Consider the following 18604-nt stretch of genomic DNA (forward strand, 5'->3'; position numbering starts at 1 on the left):
ATCCCATCAGCCTCCCGTTCTTCACACATCACTTATTTCAGTGCTGTAAGCAGGGCCTTTCAGAGCCTGCTGGGAACAAAGCCACACTGATTTTGTTGTGTTTTGCTGCTCAAAACAGCAGACTTCAACTGAGCACCAGTGCAATGTTGCAACTGCGCTGTGAGATGTAAAACCACAAACAACAGGCACAGGAAAAGTCTTTCCAATCCCACAGACAAGTTTCCAGAATTACAAAGCTGTTCTTATTCCACACTGGGGAAAAAAAACAAACCCTTTAGAAGAGTTGTGATGCCACAAGAAACCCAAGTCCGTATCTGATTCAGTGACTTGAATCTCAGGGCGTGCTTCTGATGTACACTGCTTCAGCATACCCACATCAGCATGATGCCTGAATTAATTATTGCTTTTTACTGAGAATTGTTCCTGGCCAATGCAGGCATACAGTGCTGGGAACCACAGTGGCATTGCAGAGCACTGTGCTGGGTACGTGTACGAGCATATGTGGGTGCTGGTACACCTCTGCTTCACACAGCACGGTGCACTAGCCAAAACACATCTCCTGCAACCTAGTTTAAAATCCTCACCATCTATCTTCTGGCTGTTTTAAGGAGACTGTAAGCATCTCTCTGGCCACTTCTCTCCGTTTCATTCAGTGATCTTGGACTGGAAACTGGTCTTTACAAAGCAGCTATGAGTACAGCCAGGAACATTTCCATGATTATTCCAATTTCTTTGCAAAAGAATTTTTATTCTATCTTACAGCACCAACAGAAGTCACTGAAGGCTGTGCAAAGAGAGAATCTCTGTTACAAGGAGCTCTCTAACAAAACAGATGAGAGAAGCAATTTCCTTCTTGTTCACAGAAAAGCTCATTAATTACGCACACCCCTAGCCAAGCACTTCACACCAGGAGTGGGGATCTTCCTTGCAGTGCTGGCAGAGCTACACTTCAGGCTCTTATGAGCAAAGCAGGGTGACGGCTGATAGGCACCGACCTGGGCGGCTGCCAAGGAGCCTCTGCTGATCCTGATGACTCTTCATGGGACTTGTGTGCCTCAGCCTCACTATTGTCCCAGCTTCACAGCCCTGCAGCTGCTGTGTGCCTGGAAGTGCTGGCATGGGCAAGAAATAAAGTTCAAGCTTTGCTCTTGCAAAGTTCAGTTTTTCACTATTTGGGTCTTTCCACATGGTCATGATCTTTGAAGACAGAGGGGAAAATCGGTCCCTATGAGGTTAAGAGCCTCCCCTCACTTTTTGATTTTAGTTGCCAAGGGTTGCAGGCCATCTCTCCTTAGGGTTGAGACGTGTAGGTGCTTTTCTGCAGTGGAGGGCCCATCAGGACAAAACATAGTGGAACATACCCATCTTACTGTTATTCTGTGGAATAAATGGCTGAGAATCTTTGCATTGACTCCAGTGAGACCTGGCTACACTCAGAAGGAAAGCCAACAATCCACAGCACAGCGGAGTCCTGCAAGGGCTCACAACTAGCTATAATCCCTCTTTGTGTCCTGGGAAATAAGGAAAACTCCTTTATTTGTCCCTGCCTGAAGCATCACTGCCAGCACAGACCTGGGAATCACTGTAGGTAATCGAATGAAGACGTCTAAATCCAGAGGGAAGAAGAGAACCAAGGAAGTGGGAGTCTGTTTTCTGGGTGTGCTGTGCATTGGGAGCGCATCTCCAAACACATGGACTCGGCAGCATGTGAACAGATTGCAGCCAGATTTTCGTAGCAGTTCCTCTGGGAGCAGAAGCTTCTATTTGCAAAGAGATCACAAAGGCTGGGTGTGATTTTAACCTAGAAAGGAGAAATGTAAAAGTTTGAACCTGCTCTCATTGCAGCCAGTAGGTGTTTCGCCTTTAATTTTAAAGAAAGCAGGCTCCGACTTTAAAGGGGGGGCTTGCAGTTAAAGAAGAAAATGATCTCTGTGGTGAATCCTGACCTAATGCTCCTCTTTTCCCCTCATCCTAGAACAGGGGGAGACATTTTTACGAAGCTAAAAAGCACATAATTTAGCAGTGATGAGAAGAAAGCTGTTATTTTTTAGCACACTGCAGACACCCTGTGGAATTAGCTGTTGCAGCAGGTCAACAAGTCAAAGAGTTTGCAAGGATTCAAACCAACTGGGATAGTCTCACAATGACAGACCACCACCGGCAGCAGCACAACACCCAGCTAAGGGAGACGGGGAGGAAATCAAGCTGCCTTCTTCAGACCCAGCTTGTTGGCCAATCTTGCCCGCAGAGAAGTTAAAGGAATGGCCACTAATGCAACAGCACAGCAGGAATAGCCTCGGAGAAGGATGATGAATTTATTACAAGGTGCTACTAAATCTTACCCACCATGACTGTTCTCCTTTTCCCCTTGGGATGAAATGACTCTCTGCATCAGCTCCTACGCTTAGACTCATGGGTTCATGGGTTGACAAAGCTCTTCTGAAGACAGAAATCTTGTCCGTGAGAAATATTTTCACACACATACCCCCCCCCAAAAAAAAAAAAAATAAGTTACATTTGGAAGGACGAAATGAATTGTTTCCACACATCACATAAGGCTGCCTCTGCATTAGCATTTTGCTTCAGAGCAGGAGTGGGATTCTGAAGTAAATCTCCCAGTCATCAATTTGCCATGCGCTGGCTCTGTTCGCAGAGCTGTTTTGATGCTTGTGAACTAGATTCCTTCTGGAGAAATTTAAACTAGAATCTCCACTCCAAATGTGCAGCAAATGTGCTCCAAACCCTAAGGCAGACGTAAGACGTAATGACTAAGTTGATGTCTGGCCCTTCAGACAGCTTTGCATTGCATGTACAATGGGGACATTTGGTCCAAGGGACCAGACTAGATCTGGCCAGAAATAAAATCCCCAGGCTTTATGTAGCATAGCAGAAAAGCCTCGGCACCAGATGCTTTTCCATTCCTACTGCATTGATCTGCTTGCTGATGTAGACATAATGAACAGTTAGGGGTAGGTCTACACCCACTGCTTTCCCCATCTAGTCAAAGAAAGAGAAATGACCCTACAAAGAAGGATTACTAGCATCCCAGGATGAGTAACGACGGTAAATAGGGGCAATTTCTGCCTGGACAGCTAATGTATGTCTATTTCCATCAGGGAGAGATGGTGCTAACACCACAGGATTTTCCTGTTCGTTAAAGCTGCACAAGAAGCCACCTTTTTGTTTTCCTTTTTGAAAGAAATCTCTTGACTCACAGAGTTGAGCCATAAAAACTACAAACATCCTACCAAATAACAGAAGATTCATGACACTTTCATGAGAGGCAGCTCCTGATACAAACTTCATAGGATAAAGGAGAAAAATGCTAACCCTGAGCTTTCTCTTTTTTTCCTGTTGAAAAGCCAGAGTCCATGTGCAAGATAAATTTACTTATTAAGTGAAATATTTCTTATGTCAGCTTGGTATATTTAGGCCTTCATTCTTGCATTCCTTCAGGTTATTTCAAAACTTTAAAGGGAAGACAAATGTTAGAAGTAAAAAGCTTTTTTTTTTTTATTTTTTTTAAGATCCAACTTCCAACTAAATGTTAATCTTACATGTTTTTCTAGACTGAGGTCAAATCCATCATCTTTAACCCTTGGGGATCGTCGTCCTCTGATTTCTTCACTCGGCTTACAAATCTTTTTCCTTAACAGAATTTAAACAACCCTTCAAAGCACTTGATTTTTTTTTTAATTTTATTTATATATATATATATTTTTGATCAGGACCCCTGCTGATTCTGATTGACGCAGTGACTGGAAATATTGGTAATTCTGGTGGGATATGGCTTAGGAAGGGTGTTTGAATGTTTATAAGCACAACACAGCTTTAATTGTTTTGATAAGTCAAAGCAGTTGAAAAGGTGCCTAATGGGTAGTACACATGTTGAAATGGTCCTTTCTTCAGATACATGTGGATTTACATTAAAGAAACAGATATTTCCTGTTTTCTTTTTCTTTCTTTTTCCTTCTTTCTTTTTCCTTCTTTCTTTCTTTCTTTCTTTCTTTCTTTCTTTCTTTTTCTTTCTTTCTTTCTTTCTTTTTCTTTCTTTCTTTCTTTCTTTCTTTCTTTCTCTTTCCTTCCTTCCTTCCTTCCTTCCTTCCTTCCTTCCTTCCTTCCTTCCTTCCTTCCTTCCTTCCTTCCTTCCTTTTTTTGTGTTTATTTTTTGTTGTTTGTTGGTTGGTTTTTCCTACCAGCCTGTAAAAGTTCAAAATCAAGCCAGATTTTGCAGTCTTACTGAGCAGAGCAGGATGGAGCTAGTCCAGTCTAGATTTGGACCAGAACCCTGGAGAAAGGTTCGCTTTCAGTACCCCAAGATGTTCAGACCTAAGGTTTCAAACTCTGCCTCCTCTCTAATGCGAAACAGTTTGTATATCTCCTCACAGACAAAGGGGATATTGCCCAGCTTGACCTCCCTCCAGATTTATGATTGGAAGAAGTATGATATTCAGGAAGCAAATTCTCCAGACTGAAACACTGCCAGAAAATTCCCCCACTGAGTGTAAAAAATGAGACACAAAATTGGATTTCAACCGATTTAAAGTTTTGGGAAAAAAATAGACTGTGGCCTAGAATATCAGTGCAGCATTATCCCCCTGATTCATTCTGGCAGCTTGATCAGGCTGCTCTCATTAGTTCCAGTGCAGCAATATAAAATCTGAAAATTCTCTCCAAGGCAAAAAAGAGGTCAATGGAGAAGGACTGGCTCTGTGTATGTGTGAAACGTCCCGTTTATGCACTGACTGGTCTATAAAGCCATCACCAAATGGCAGATGGGTGCCATGACCCATTTCTTACTCCTGAGGTGCCCCTTCTTGAGACAGCCAAGATATAGCTGGGGGTGAGGGTGATTTTGTTCAAGGATTGCCCATCCTATGGACAATGCAGCTGCTGGCCATGGCTTTCCAGTGCTCTCTCATGCCATCTGCTTTTCTTCAGCTCTGGCTTGGCACCAGTTTCTCTTTCTTGTTGGGGAGCTACTGAAGCTCTCCAAATTGGGGTCCCTTCAGCAGTTTTACCCTTTGAGGAATGACCAAGGAAACCAGGATGAAAACAGAGCCCTATCCTCGTGGCGCATCTCCCTCTCTTTTTCTCTTAGGTCTGCAGCATGCCCGTGCATACTGTACACAGCACCTGAGTGCATTTTAAATAGCCTGGAAGTGGGTCACTTCTGCAGAGCTCTGAGACTCTTCTTTTTGTACAGTGTCAGACAGAGGAAGCCACTGCTGCACTGTTCCATGCCTGCACTGAATCAACACTGTTGTTTTCTCTGAGAGATTAAGCAGAGATTTATTTCTCCCCTTCAAGTTTTTTATGCTGCCACCAAGCCTGGTTTTCAGATTTGAGCTTGATTGGGCTTTGATGGATTTTCTGCACAGCATGGCCATTGAACACCTCCTGTGTGCTTCTGGAGTGACTTCACTGCGCTGAGATACAAAGTGCTTAAATGGTAGCTGGTGCTGTTACCCACTTAGCTACTAAGGCCTGGTTCTAAAGCACATCACAAAATTCATCCACTGTTGCTCTCCCTGATAGCACAGTCTCCAGGAGCCAGTATCCATCACTGCAGCTCAGGTTAATCAACACTGGAAAATGTTATATCTTAGACAGGATATTTATCCGTTTGTTACAGTGCTCATGCAGGGACTAGCTCATGCTGGCAGGCTGCCTACCAAGATTGCCTGCTTTGTACAAGAAGTAAATAGAAAAGAAAAATTCAGTCCTTGGTGAAACTCTGCTCAAGGAGGAGCTTTGCAATCTTTCCTTTAGAGAAGGAGGAAAACAAAACAAAAACACAACTTCAGCTGAGATGATGATATGATGGTAGGAGATAGACAGCAATTTGCATAATGTCCTGGGTGCCTGGATACAAATCAGGGCTCTAAAAGGTTATTTTGCCTGTTGACTGCTCTGCAACAGGTTCAACTCAGTCTGGCCATTATTAACAAGTTTGGGATGGAAGAACAGGGCTGGTCAGGAGGAAGCTGGCACCGAGGGCTCTCCCCACATGACAGGAGACACCCTCTGCACTAAGGGACAGCTGCAGCAGCAAGGGTTTCAGAGCTGGTGGTGCACGGAGTGCTGTAGTGCAGACCTGGATGCTGAGTTAACCCAGGACTGCAATAACTGGGGCAGGGCAGGGCAGGGACGATCACTTTCCACATCACATCCTGTGAATCAAAGCAAATAGACCCCCAGACTATGAGCTGCCCTTTGCAGATAACCTGTACATGACAGCACAACAGAGAGGGATAGCAGCCTACAGCATTTCTCTCTAAAAGAAGAATCTGAACAGCCCCTATGAATATTTTTGATTATTTCAGGTCTTCCAGAGCTGTGAAGAAAATGAAATTTCCTGTTTAGTGTTTGCCCATTGCCTCTGCTATAGATACAAGCTTCACCAAGCACCCACACTAAATCTGCCAACACTTATTTTCCACCATCTGCATAGTAATTGCACTAGGAGCTGAGTTTAATATCCTTAAATTCCCATTCTGGCACGCTGAAAAGCCCCTGATGCAAAAGGTGTAAGGGGTTATTTAGCCTCAGATTATTGACCCAGCAGGGAGAAATCCAAATACCAGCTTTCCTCTCTCATCTTCCCTCACCTCAGTGGTTTCATCATAAAAACACTTCCTATCTCTTTGGCAGAGACAGCTTTCCTATCACTGGGTCCATCCACCCCATTCTTCTCTGCTTAGTTCTCCTCCCAGCTGGATCCTTCTGTGATTATTGTGCAATGAGTAGTAGGGGATGCTGTCCTTCCTCCTTCACTGTGCCATGGATTGTGTTTTCCTGACATGTTCTGATGCTGCTGGGCAGGCTCTCGGTGCTTCCCCACATCGGGCTATCACAGAGCCTGGGCTGTGGGATGAGTTTCTCAGCTCAAAGGAGTTTCACCATGCCCCCAGTAATCTGCATGGAGTTGTAATTTTTGCAGCTTGGGCCGATGTCTATCTGTAATTAAAAAGTGGACTGTCTTCTTATAGGAGCCTTCCCTCTGCCCCCACTCACAGAAAGCACCCCTGGAGGCTGTGAAATAGGTTGATTTATCGGTGGGTGGATGGGGAGGCCATGGTGTGGACCCTTTACTGGTGAAGACCCAGTGTCTTCATTTCTGTGGACTATCTATAATAAAGATGCTACCAAGCCTTGTCTCACTGAAGACTAAATGCAAAACTCAACTCTTTGACATGGCATTCCTAAAATATATTGCCAATGGCTGCAGCCCCAAAGCATACCTCCATCTTTCCCAGAGTCCTCTTTTTCATAACTTACAGGTGCTTGGGATCAGGTCTCTCAATCCCAAGCTTTATCCAAGCATATCCAGTCATTCACCTAGTCATGCAAAACCTCCAACAACACCAAAAAACAAGCTTTCAAGGTATACTGAGAGAAAATCTTAGTGTTTGAGATAATTACAGTTCCAGGGGTGGTGATAAATCAGGTAATTCATTCAGCTCCCCCACCTCAGTGCAATTCAAAAGCTTGTTGACCTTTACAGGGTGGGCCTGTATCTGAGCATGCCGTGTGGTCCAGCTATTCTATAAATATTCTAAGCTATATAAAAATACCCTCTATGTGAATATTGTCCAGCCAGGTTTGGGCTCTTTTTGTATGATGCTGAGAAATGAATACAGCAATACATTTCCCCAGGGGAAATGGTGCAGCTCCTCTGTGTTGGGTCTTCCTTGTAGGTGCGGAGTGTGGTTTGAATGGGGGACGAGATTCACAAAAGGCTTCTGTCATGTTACGTGGGGGAGCAACCCCATTAGCAGAGTAAGGTGACCACGTTTTGTAGCCTGGAAGCCAGCGGGGGAATGTCAGACCGCCCGCGAGTCCGCTCTGTGTGGGTGTCGTGCAGAGCTCCCACAGCAAGATGCTCGGGGAAAGGAAGTGCCACGTGAAATAGGGATGGATCTGCAGCACCGGCACAATCAGGGAGGAGAAAAGTGGCCTCAGACTGGAGAATAGATGGAAAGCTGCCCTGCTCCTTATAGTAGAGGTCAACACGAGCCTTTTCAAAATGCATCTTTTCTCTAAAGTGCGAACTTTTTTTTTTCTAAGCATGGTGAATTCATCTTCACTGCAGACATCAGACCTCACAGCACATGGGAACAAAGGAGCCTATACTGTATGGCACAGATGCTTTTTATGACTTTATTTTTATTATTATGCAATGCAACAAAAGCATTTAGTTAAAATAAAACAGTAGTTAGTGTTAAACTGAGCCATAAAAAAAGCACTGTAGGGCTTATATTTTGTTTAAGATTTAATAAACGTGTTGGAAAGACAAAAGCTTTGGAGGATTTTCCATTAATACAAAATATTATTTATTCTTTGTCAAGGGAGAACTCTTCACTGAGTGTTTTAGAACACTTCATTACCCATCAAAGAACAAAAACTCCCTAGATTTTCTGGAAGTTTGATAGCTTGTGAAATCTTAAAAAAAAAAAAAAAAAAAAAAAAAAAAAAAAAAAGTCTCCCATTTTAACAATTCTGTCTTAACTTTTAAAGTCAGGAATCATATAAACACAAAATCTATGAAAGAAGATTCAGTTCTGGTTTGGAGAACCAGTTGCCAAAACTAATGAGGAGCAGACTCCAAAAGTGACATGAAGCAGAAACTGAAGCTTCTTTCTCAAGTACCTGAGCTGACATGAGTGCATAAATATTGAAATAGGGTGAAAAAAGTCAGTGTTATAAAATAATTTTGGTTCCCTTAACATTGAAAATAATCTTTTATTTAAGCTACATATTTTTGTCTGCCCATCAAGTTATTCAGTACTAACTGGTGATGAACAGTACACTTGTAAAAATGTTATAATTGCGGGATAAGAGGAGACCTTATTACTGTTAAGTCTAGAATGCTGAAAGTTGATTGCAATTCCTAACCTGTGTAAATCAGACTTAACTTTCATATTCACAGAGATCCTGGGAGCCCACTTTTAAGATCTGGGTCAGAGAAGCCACCTCTTTATTTTTGCATAAAATGTAAGATTTGCCAGAGATGTATAGGAAAGTACCTCCAAAGGCAGAGATGAGCATTCAAGGTCTCATCTTCTCTAGTATGCTTCTGCTCTCTTCCATCAAGTTATGCAGGTACTTGGGTGCACGCGTAACCCAGTGGCACAAATAAATGCTGCTCCTGCCATGGCACAAATTGGAAATGAGGTGCACCTGACTAATGTCTCTGCTGCTGTAGCTAGAAAGACCAAGAAACACATTATTCAGTTTTCCTCTTTTTTTTTTCTTCTGTATTCATGTTGTATAATGTGTAGTACTTTAATATCAAGACCAAAATTTTGTGTTATGCAAACTTATTGTGACTATCAAGTTCTCATTGAGCATTAGCAAGCTCTGAAAGATGCTATTAAATGTGTCACTTTAACTTGAAATTGAAGCCTATGCATTTTTAATTAGTAAGCAGCTGTATATGGATGTAGCAGAGGCTGCCATTAACTATCTTATCAGGTTGGGGCATGGCAAGAGTTATTCCCCAGCACTGACTCTGAGGGCATATTCCCCTTTTCTAAACTTGGAAACCAGTGTACAGTCATGTGTGTAACAGCCAGGCTGTGGTTCCAGAGCAGAGGGCACATTTAATTAGACCTTTCATTTCATCAGCTTCTCTGATCTCCACCTCCTCACTCCCATGGTTTTGCCCTTTTCGTTTCTAGTTCCCATCTGCATCTGGAATCAAAGGGTATTCGTAGGAGGGGTGGCGTAGGCAGGGTTTCAAGGGGACAGGAAGATGCTTCAGCTGGCTGATGTGTAGGAACAAAGAAGCCAATGGAAGGCTCCAAAGGCTGCAGTGCATGGCCATAACATGGCATGAAGCTGGGAAAAGCACCTTGACAGTGCTTTCCATACCCTGCATCAGTCCCTCATCTACTATACATTGCAACAGACTTTTTTGATTAGAAGGAGATTATTTACTCTACATGCAGGAAATATTTGGTTTCTAACCTTCACATCCTCTGGAAAACCACCTTCCTTCCCATGGTAAATCGTCGTAGTTGGAGTTGGCTGTGACTGGGAATGCTTGCCCTTCCTTGACCCTGTAAAGAGGGACGGAGCTTTCTTTAGGAAAAATCTTTGGGGAACCCCTTGAAATCCTTCTGGCTTTGGTCAAAAATAGCCAGGGGTACTAATGCCTTTGACACTGTAACCGGAACTTGGACTTTCTCTGGACTTTGAAGACCAGGAAAATGGATCTGAAGAGAAGGAAAGGGATGATTACCTTTAAAAATGAGTTGTTGCTGAAAAGGTGGGATAAACAGATTACAGTGAGCTCTGGGTGTAATTTTAAATAATTGACAGAGCACTCAGAGCTCATATCAGGGTGCTTTTTCACTGTTCACACATCAAAAGGAAGTAAATACATTAAATAAATGTATCTGAAGAGTGATGTATATCAAGATGATAAATGGATACAATCTGATATGATGCAAATACAGATCAAGTAGAATGAGATGATTTTGCCTGTTGTGCCTCTGGGTACAAACAGCAGTGGAAGGAGCTGTGCCTATTCCTTCCTGCTTTTTCTACTGGGCTTTGTTATCTATATCTCAAAGCCTGCTGCCTCTCAGACCTAGACAAGCACCCAAAATAAAGGGGGGATTTAGTTCAAGGACGTGTGTGCTCATCTTAACCAGCTTCCCCAGAGCTGTTTGATGTATACCAGATATAAAACTAGGAAAGGAGAAGATCCCTAGATCCTTAACTGAAAAGAGAAGGCATCATTAGCTCAAACTCTCTAAGCTCTTATAGGTTACAGACCATTGAATTCAACCCTTGTACTTCTGTTGAGTGCAACAATTTGTGCCTGGCTAAACTGTCCAGGCATCTGGTCTGGGAACTAAAGAGATCTTCTGATGAAGAAAGTACAGCTTCCCTTGGTAGTTTGTTACAGTGGTTAATTGTCCCCCATTATCAAAGTGTATGCCTAATTGCTCATTTGAATTTGTCTGGCTTCAGCTTGCAACCATTGAGTCTTGCTGAGCTTTTCTGCACTAGATTAAAGAGCCTTTTAACACTAGTTATTTTATGCTCATAAAGGTATTTATACACTCAAGTTAAGTCACCTTTTGCTCTTCTGTTTGATGAACCAAACAGAGCTTCCTACACATTCCAATTAGAAGGTGTTTTCTCAAGATATCAAGTCAAGTCTGGATCTCTTTTCCTGCACCCCCTGACTTTTCATCATCAGGTTGCCAATGCAGGCATTTAGGTCTACACTCAATAAACTGAATTTCACTATTATTACTTACCGGTTGGCTGTCTGACTTCAGAGGCACCTCTTTGCTTATACATTTAGTGCTTGTTCTAGACCATTTGTCATTGAACATACACCCAGCAGGTGTTCATGCTGAGTTATCTGTTGATTCTCACTCAGGGTCCTGTTGCAGCCCCTGGCAGTCTCCGTCCAGGTGTGCCACCTGTCATAGGACTGCGTTGGAAGAGGATGATAAAAAGGAAAGAGAGAATCACAATTAAGACCATAGGTGGGGAGGAAATATGTTAAAAAAAAATCAGAGCTGAGTGGGGATGAGTCACTGAGCAGATTAGGAACAGCTGGCTGAGCGTTAGCCGTGTTCAGCTGACTCTGGTGATGCAGTTTTTTCTTTGCCTTGGAGGATCTTCGCCAGCTCCACATCAACATGTTCACAGGTATCTCACAAGGCTGATGAATGTCACCCTCTGAAGTTCCAAGGAAGCCAGGCACTGCATGACTTTGTCAATCCTGAATGCAGAAATTCAGAACAAAGGACGTTAAAGGTGTTGAAAATACCCCACCCTGTGCTGAACTCCCAAAGGCTTAGAAGAATACAAATACACTTGATGCACACATGCTCAAATCAACCTGCTGAATCACATGGCTGCTAAATCCATGCAGCTAATTAGCAGGCTGGCATATTTCTGATTGTGGGCCAGATAACTGTAAGAGAGAAGAGATGCATGCTCATCATATGGGTATTTATATGTGTCTGCAGAAACGCTCAAAAGGGTTAAGGAAATAACGGCGTTTTTCACACCCTCCTGCTTCAAATTTCACTTGTCAAACCAAGAAACCACTTTGGATTTGCTCTGATATCCGTTTAATTTCTGGTTAATTTTCTCTGACACATGCAGCCCGCTGGTGCCAATTATGTAGGTTATATTTCTGCCAACTTTACTGTGATATTGCTTTTAATAATTTATATGAACATGCTTCATATGCTTATGTGCTGCTCCGTGTGTGTGTGTGTGTTCGTGTGTGTGCGTGTGTTGTCTCTTCCCATTTTTGAAGCCATTTAAGCAAAGAAATCTTATGTAAGACACTCTGGTTCAGGGTTGAACTTACTTCTCTAAGTCTAATGCAGACAGGGAAATCTAAACACCCTTGTTGAAACCTGTGGGAAGTTTTAAAGGAGTGTTTTCTCAAGCAGGATGAGTGGAATTTAAGGCAGTCTCTTTTGGCCCCATTTTTTTAAGCATTCTGATCCTATGAATGTCAGCAAAGCCCCAATTCTGCTGAATTTTCATAACGTACCTGACCACTCCAGCATAGGCATGACCTACTGCTATAATCTAACATCACCAATTTCACCAGCTGGCAAACCCAGCAACCCAAAAGTATGGTCTACTTTACAGACAATGAGTGTCTTAATGGGCAACAATTAAATATTCATTTAGGAAGTGATGGAATCAAGTCACAGGGGATTCAGCCCTTCTAAAAAGTGCTATTCCACCAATAATTGTCTTACTCAGGCAAAAAGGTTTTGTCTCCAAATTAAGTCTCTAATCCTGAGGGCCTCAACAGCTAGTGGAGTTGGGATGAGGAATTTATAGCTGTATACTTCTATCTCCCTCCACTTCACTGTCTAGGGTCATTCATGGTATGAGATGGTAACAAGAAGGCCAGTCTCTCTGTCCACCTAGACAGCAAAACTATTCGCTTCCAAAGAGGGGAAGAAAAAGGCAGTTCAAAAAAAGGTGGAAGTAAAAGGGCATTTGGGGAGCAAGGAAGGGCATACACATACATTAAATTTCCTTTATTCCAGCTATAATAATAAAATTCCCAATACGCTGCCGCTTCATCTCCAGTTCATCGAATTCTTCTCTGATGGGCAGTAAGTTGCAAAAGATCTCTTTCATGGCAAGAGGGGAGTGAGAAAGAGCTTCTTTGTCTTCAGAAAGAAACCATTTCTGCTTTTGAACTACTTCCTTCAACACTGATAAAAAAGGCCTTTCATCCTTCTCTAAGAGCATCCATTTTAAGCTGGACTCAGTCAGCTTTTCAAAGTTAACACAACCCGATCAAAACTGAGTTAGCCTTGGAAACTGCACATTAACTAGAATTGGATGTTAGATTAAGGAACAGGGGAAAAGAACAATGAGAAAAGTTCTCTGACTTTAAATATCCCCTGGAGGAAACATTCAGGCACTACCTCATCTTTTCTGCAACTCAAATGAGAGGGAAAGACAGTCTAATGTAGCTAATATTTAGACATTAACTGGGAGGGATATGCCAACCCGTATTCAGACGCTCTTCTACAAGAAGTCTTTGTGGGAGAACAGCAAACGCTGAAAGCTGCTGGGGGTAACTAACAGTGGGATAATTCTGCTTATCCCACATCTGTGTGGTAAGAGCACATGTTTCCCTCATGGCACTTATACCCGCCACCCTGATTAAAGGTATCATGGCACAAACACACCAGCTGAAGTACTAAGAAATGATTTCAGCTATCGCACCTGAGCAGGTTTTGGCTTGTCACCTTGGCTTGGTGCAGATTAGCATTCATGGATGCTAACAAGGATGATTTGGGGAGAAGCAGCCCAACGTGTGAAAAACAACCAATCCTTATCAGAGACTGAGTTATTTCCGTATAGATCACCAAACAGTAAATAATTTTTGGATGCTTCCAGCTTGGCCGTAAAGGGCCTTATTTTTTTCACAGATAACATTTTAAAACAATTCAACTCTAATGAATTCTGTAAAGTCATAAAGAGGGGAAAATGGAGGTTGTGATTTCTTTCTGCTGTTATTATCTATATTCTGAAACCAGTGTCCTGAAACATCTCATCCCACTGTGTTGTGCCACTAGCAAAATTTATCCTGGCCACTACCTCTTCTTTAAAGAATGTTATTGCAGAGAGGAGAAATGCTGTAGTCAGAAAAGAGACACTGATTTGCAGAAACACAACTAACTGCAGTCTGGTGTTGCGGTATCAAATTATGAGTATAATAGCATGGGTATTTCAACTCATAAAGCAATTTCTTGATGGTCCTCCAGAGAGTCTGTAGCAAAATTAAGCCCTATAGGTTCTCCTAGAGGTGCTGCTAATATTGCTGCTGCAAGAGTCCATGTATTTCAGACCTCAGTGACTCTTCTCAGCCCTATTGCCTGTGATGTGTTTCTTAAGACAAATATTACACAGAAGGAGCTAAGCCAATTTCCTGTGCTTTAGAGGCAATTTACTAGACCTTTCTTTAAGAACACTTAGCACATTTTTAGCGATAATCTCTTCAGTGCCAAAGCTACAATTTTATTGAATATTCCACTCTAAGTTGTATGCATTTATGAGGGTGGAAATAATCACGTAATTAGGTTACCACCTAAATTACTGTGTGTTTTCCTTATTTATGTGGTCCATTCCCCCGCTAGAAAATGGTTCTCAAATCACAGTCTGCAAAGAAAACCTAAAACTGCAACTTCTACACGATAAGGTCTAAAATGCTTTATTCTAGAAATGCGTTCATGCTTTTCAACTGGTCCTACAGCACCCTGGCCAGAAGAAGACAAGCTGACAGTTGCCATATGCAGAGACTCCTTCCTCAATTTCCACTGGCCTCACTTTTCATTGCAGAGAGTTGAAAGAAAAGAAAATAAATAAATAAATAAATAAATAAATAAATGTATACACACACACATATATATGTTATGTCTACACTGAAACCATAAGAGCCGGAGGAGCATGTCCCAGGCATAGGGAGGCTCCCTATGGAAATCAGGCATTTCTTTCCCATTCTCCTGGCTCCTTTTCCTTGCAGGAGCAGAGCTCGGCCAGCTCGGTGCCTGCAGCTGCCAATCCAGCGGCCTGACAGGCCCATGAGTGATGTACTGGTGGCGACTGCCATCTTGTGGGCAATCAGGCCAAGAAGGCCTGAACATCCAACCCGAACAGCCCTGGAAACAGAAACCACTCAGGGCAGGGAATATTTTCAGCGTTGGAGCTGCTTCTCGGGCTGCTTAAAGCTGCTCATCGCTTTCTGTCTGGACAGTGCAGGCAGAAAGGAGGCTTGAAGAGACAGCTGGAAAAAAAAAAAAAAAAAAAAAAAAAAAAAAAGTGTAAAGATAGGAAGCATGGAGAAGCCAAATCACGCTGTGGTCATCACTTCACACCTCAGCACGGTGTGGACAGCGTGACCTGCTGCAACTCCAGGATGCCAGGGCTCCCTCCACGAGCACCTGCTGCAATCCCAAGACCCCAAGATCAAATAAGGAAAAAAAAAAAAAAAAAAAAAAACACTCAGCAAGACACCACTGCTGCAATCCAGCCCAAGTAGCACTGCTTGCCAAATTTCCCACCTTAGATGTTGACTTGGTGCATCTTTCTCCTATTTCATTCCCTAGCCAGAATACAGTGTTTATAGAAGGCAAATAATGGCCCACTTCAGGCTTAGGCACAGTGCCTTGGTTCTTTTTTACTCCCAACTGCAACTGCCTAAGTGTTGCTGTCTGCATGTGTAGAAGGCAGCAGACTATCTCTCTCTGCAGTGTCCAAGAAATTCTACAGTAATTTCCCCATGTAAGACAGGTCAGCATAAATATGCATTGCTGAGTAAATCAGAGCAGAGAAAGGTTAAGTGATATGACCGAAGTCATGAAATGAGCCATTGGAACAGCTGACCCAAAGAAGCTCACTGTCATAATCACATAATACATTCGCACTGTCTCTCTATAACATCCCAAACAAATTCTGCCATTGGGGATATCAGAGCAACCTCGCTGAAAGCAATGAGGCTGCACAGATGTAAATGGGGACAGAATTTGGCCAGCTCACATTCTATAGCATTTGCAGATCTCTTTCCATAGGCTGTTCTGCTGCAATTACCCTTCAGTGCTAAGCCAAATGCACATATGATAAAAGCCTCTCTGGGTAACATCTGTAAATGAGAGAGAAAGGGATCAACTTTAACACAGTTTAAATACAGGCATCCAAGTCTTCTTCCAGCAAGGGGACCAGAGGACTTCTGCTTTCTTTGAGGCTCTTCCCTGCTTTGGTTTCAGTGAGCAGAGACACTGTTTCCTTTGTACATTTTGACATTGATTTTCTTGACTAGCCCCCTCCATCCGATCCCAGCCTACCTTGAGTGCTACCCAACAGCACCAGGAGACAATGGAGGCAGCTTGCAAGCCTGCCTCGCTTTTAATTCAACCTGTTTTAATTCCACCTTCCCCTCTTCCTTTCGGAAGGCATTAGTCCTGCTCCACTGCTTCTTTCGGGTACTTATTGTTTTCTCTAAAAGGTTGCTGTGCTGACCAGCCCACTATGTTCTTTCTATAGGTGCACCGACGCTTCCTCAGCAGACAGAGGTTCATTTGAATCATTCTTCTGTACACACCAGGCTGTAAGACAGCTTGCCGCTACGTGTGGGGAAAATAGGACTTTGTAAAATGGTGAGAGCATTTGAAAAAAAGGAGCAGAGAACCCCATTTTCCCTGCAGCTTCTCTCTGGTAGGGAAAGAGAGCCAGAGAACGTGCAAAATGTAATGGAGAAATAAAACGCTTTCTAACGCATGACTGGAATAAAGAAGCATGACACAGTTAGCTTGGCGTTGCATTCTGATCAGTCAGATGGCACAGACATCATGCTTCACTTAGCCCCAGTGCACCCACTGTGTGACAAGCACGAGGAGATATGTGCAAGGGGGAGGAAGACGAGGCAGTTTCTGGTCCAAAAGACCTCTCCGGACCCTGCTGCACTCACAAGAGGGGCCCTGAATAGAAACCCAAATGAGCTTGAGGACTATTCATACGATCTTAATGTACCATGACTGCTGCCTACCAGCTCCATATAAGTTGGATTAATAAACTGCCTTTCGTTTGTGACACCTCGGCATGAATTTTGCATTAGGCTCAATTCAGTAAAGTTCACAACTGACACGCTTCCCTTTATGACAATCCTTTTCAATTGTTTTTTGCACCGGGATGTCATAAAGATGTTTGAGCTGCTTCTGGCAGGGAACTGTCTTTTATCTTGAAAAAAGAGCTTTTATAACCCTCTCATGCCTATAGCACTCTTGAATTAAGTTGGAAGGCAAAGCCCCTGGTCCATTTTTACTATGAACAAGACAGGCATTTTTTAGCAGAGGGGTGCTTGCTTCAATGCTGGGCTTGTCACAGGAGAAAATGTCAATGCAGAAGGGGTGAGGCTGATTAAAACATGAGTAGGACATGATATGATAAGATCAGCAGAACCTTCTGGAGTTATTGATGCTATGCGAGTGGATCATGTCCACCAATTAGAGATTACACGGCACTCGCTAAATTTATCAGACCATGAATCTGCTCTTCCTTAATTGATAAGCAGGTGGCATGGCTGATCTGCATTCAGATTCCACAAGTAGGGATAAAAGTGGATGGATGGATGGATGGATGGATGGATGGATGGATGGATGGATGGATGGATGGATGGATGGATGGATGGATGGATGGATGGATGGATGGATGATTACAAGATATGTTTATCTCTTAATGACACAAACTAATTAGATACCACTTTTCCCAGTAGCAGCTACTCAGGTTACGTATTATTTGAGGGATGGATCTCTATTGGTACCAGGTGAAAATTAGGGGTATGGGTTTGGGGTACTGTTTACAGATTGGTTTTAGAATTTTGACTCCAGCCCAACTAAATAGCAGAAACCAAAGCTGGCTGGATGATTTACGTTCCTGGCCTGAAATGCTGGCTGCGAGCTATCACACAGATCTCAGACCTGCAAAACTTTACAGAATTCAGCTGGAGCCAGTTCCTGAGTGGGATCGTCCATGAAATGGAAAAAATACTGTCACAATACTCTCTTCTCTTACCCTTTGTCTTTTAAGGCCTCTTTAAACAATATGTCCACCATTTACTCCAGGCTGCATGAAAGAGAATTTGGTGCCACGCTACAGTCCCAAATGCACTTTAGCTCCACTATGTCCTTGAGCATAACTTGGGGGCAGATTTAAGACCTGCTGTGTGGAAGGGAAACACTTTTTCCAGAGGACATGTTCAAAGTGGCCATACAGATTCCTTTCCTTCCTCCACGAAATTCTCAAAGCAGATGAAAATAATGGCCTCAAAATGATCTAATCACCTGCTGACCCTGAAATATCTCACCTTAAATATACGGAAGACAACTTAGAAAGAGTAGACGTCTCATCCACGTGTACTTTGGATAACTGCTCTGGGATGCCTGTGTTTCATAGCTTCAGCTTGATAAACCACAGGTTGGCTCTGTGCCTTATTCCCAGTAAGCCATCAAACCTGCCTATTAAATGAACACTGTCCTGAAAAGGTGTTTCTGCAGATATATAAAATGTGTTGCAATTATTTTTATTCTTGTGC

The 18604-nt window shown here is 42.8% G+C and overlaps 1 long non-coding RNA gene across 1 annotated transcript; it reads right to left on the minus strand.

Annotated features, from left to right (window-relative positions):
• Positions 1 to 8229: 8229 nt before the first annotated feature.
• LOC110352240 (uncharacterized) lies at positions 8230 to 11722 on the minus strand. The gene is made up of 3 exons (XR_002400892.4): positions 11277 to 11722; positions 9973 to 10064; positions 8230 to 9208 (listed from the first exon to the last, which is right to left on the minus strand). It is a non-coding gene; the product is annotated as an uncharacterized lncRNA (long non-coding RNA).
• Between the last annotated feature and the right edge of the window lie 6882 nt (positions 11723 to 18604).

This window comes from Anas platyrhynchos, chromosome 11, assembly GCF_047663525.1.
Source record: "Anas platyrhynchos isolate ZD024472 breed Pekin duck chromosome 11, IASCAAS_PekinDuck_T2T, whole genome shotgun sequence".
In the NCBI taxonomy this organism is placed as follows: domain Eukaryota; kingdom Metazoa; phylum Chordata; class Aves; order Anseriformes; family Anatidae; genus Anas; species Anas platyrhynchos.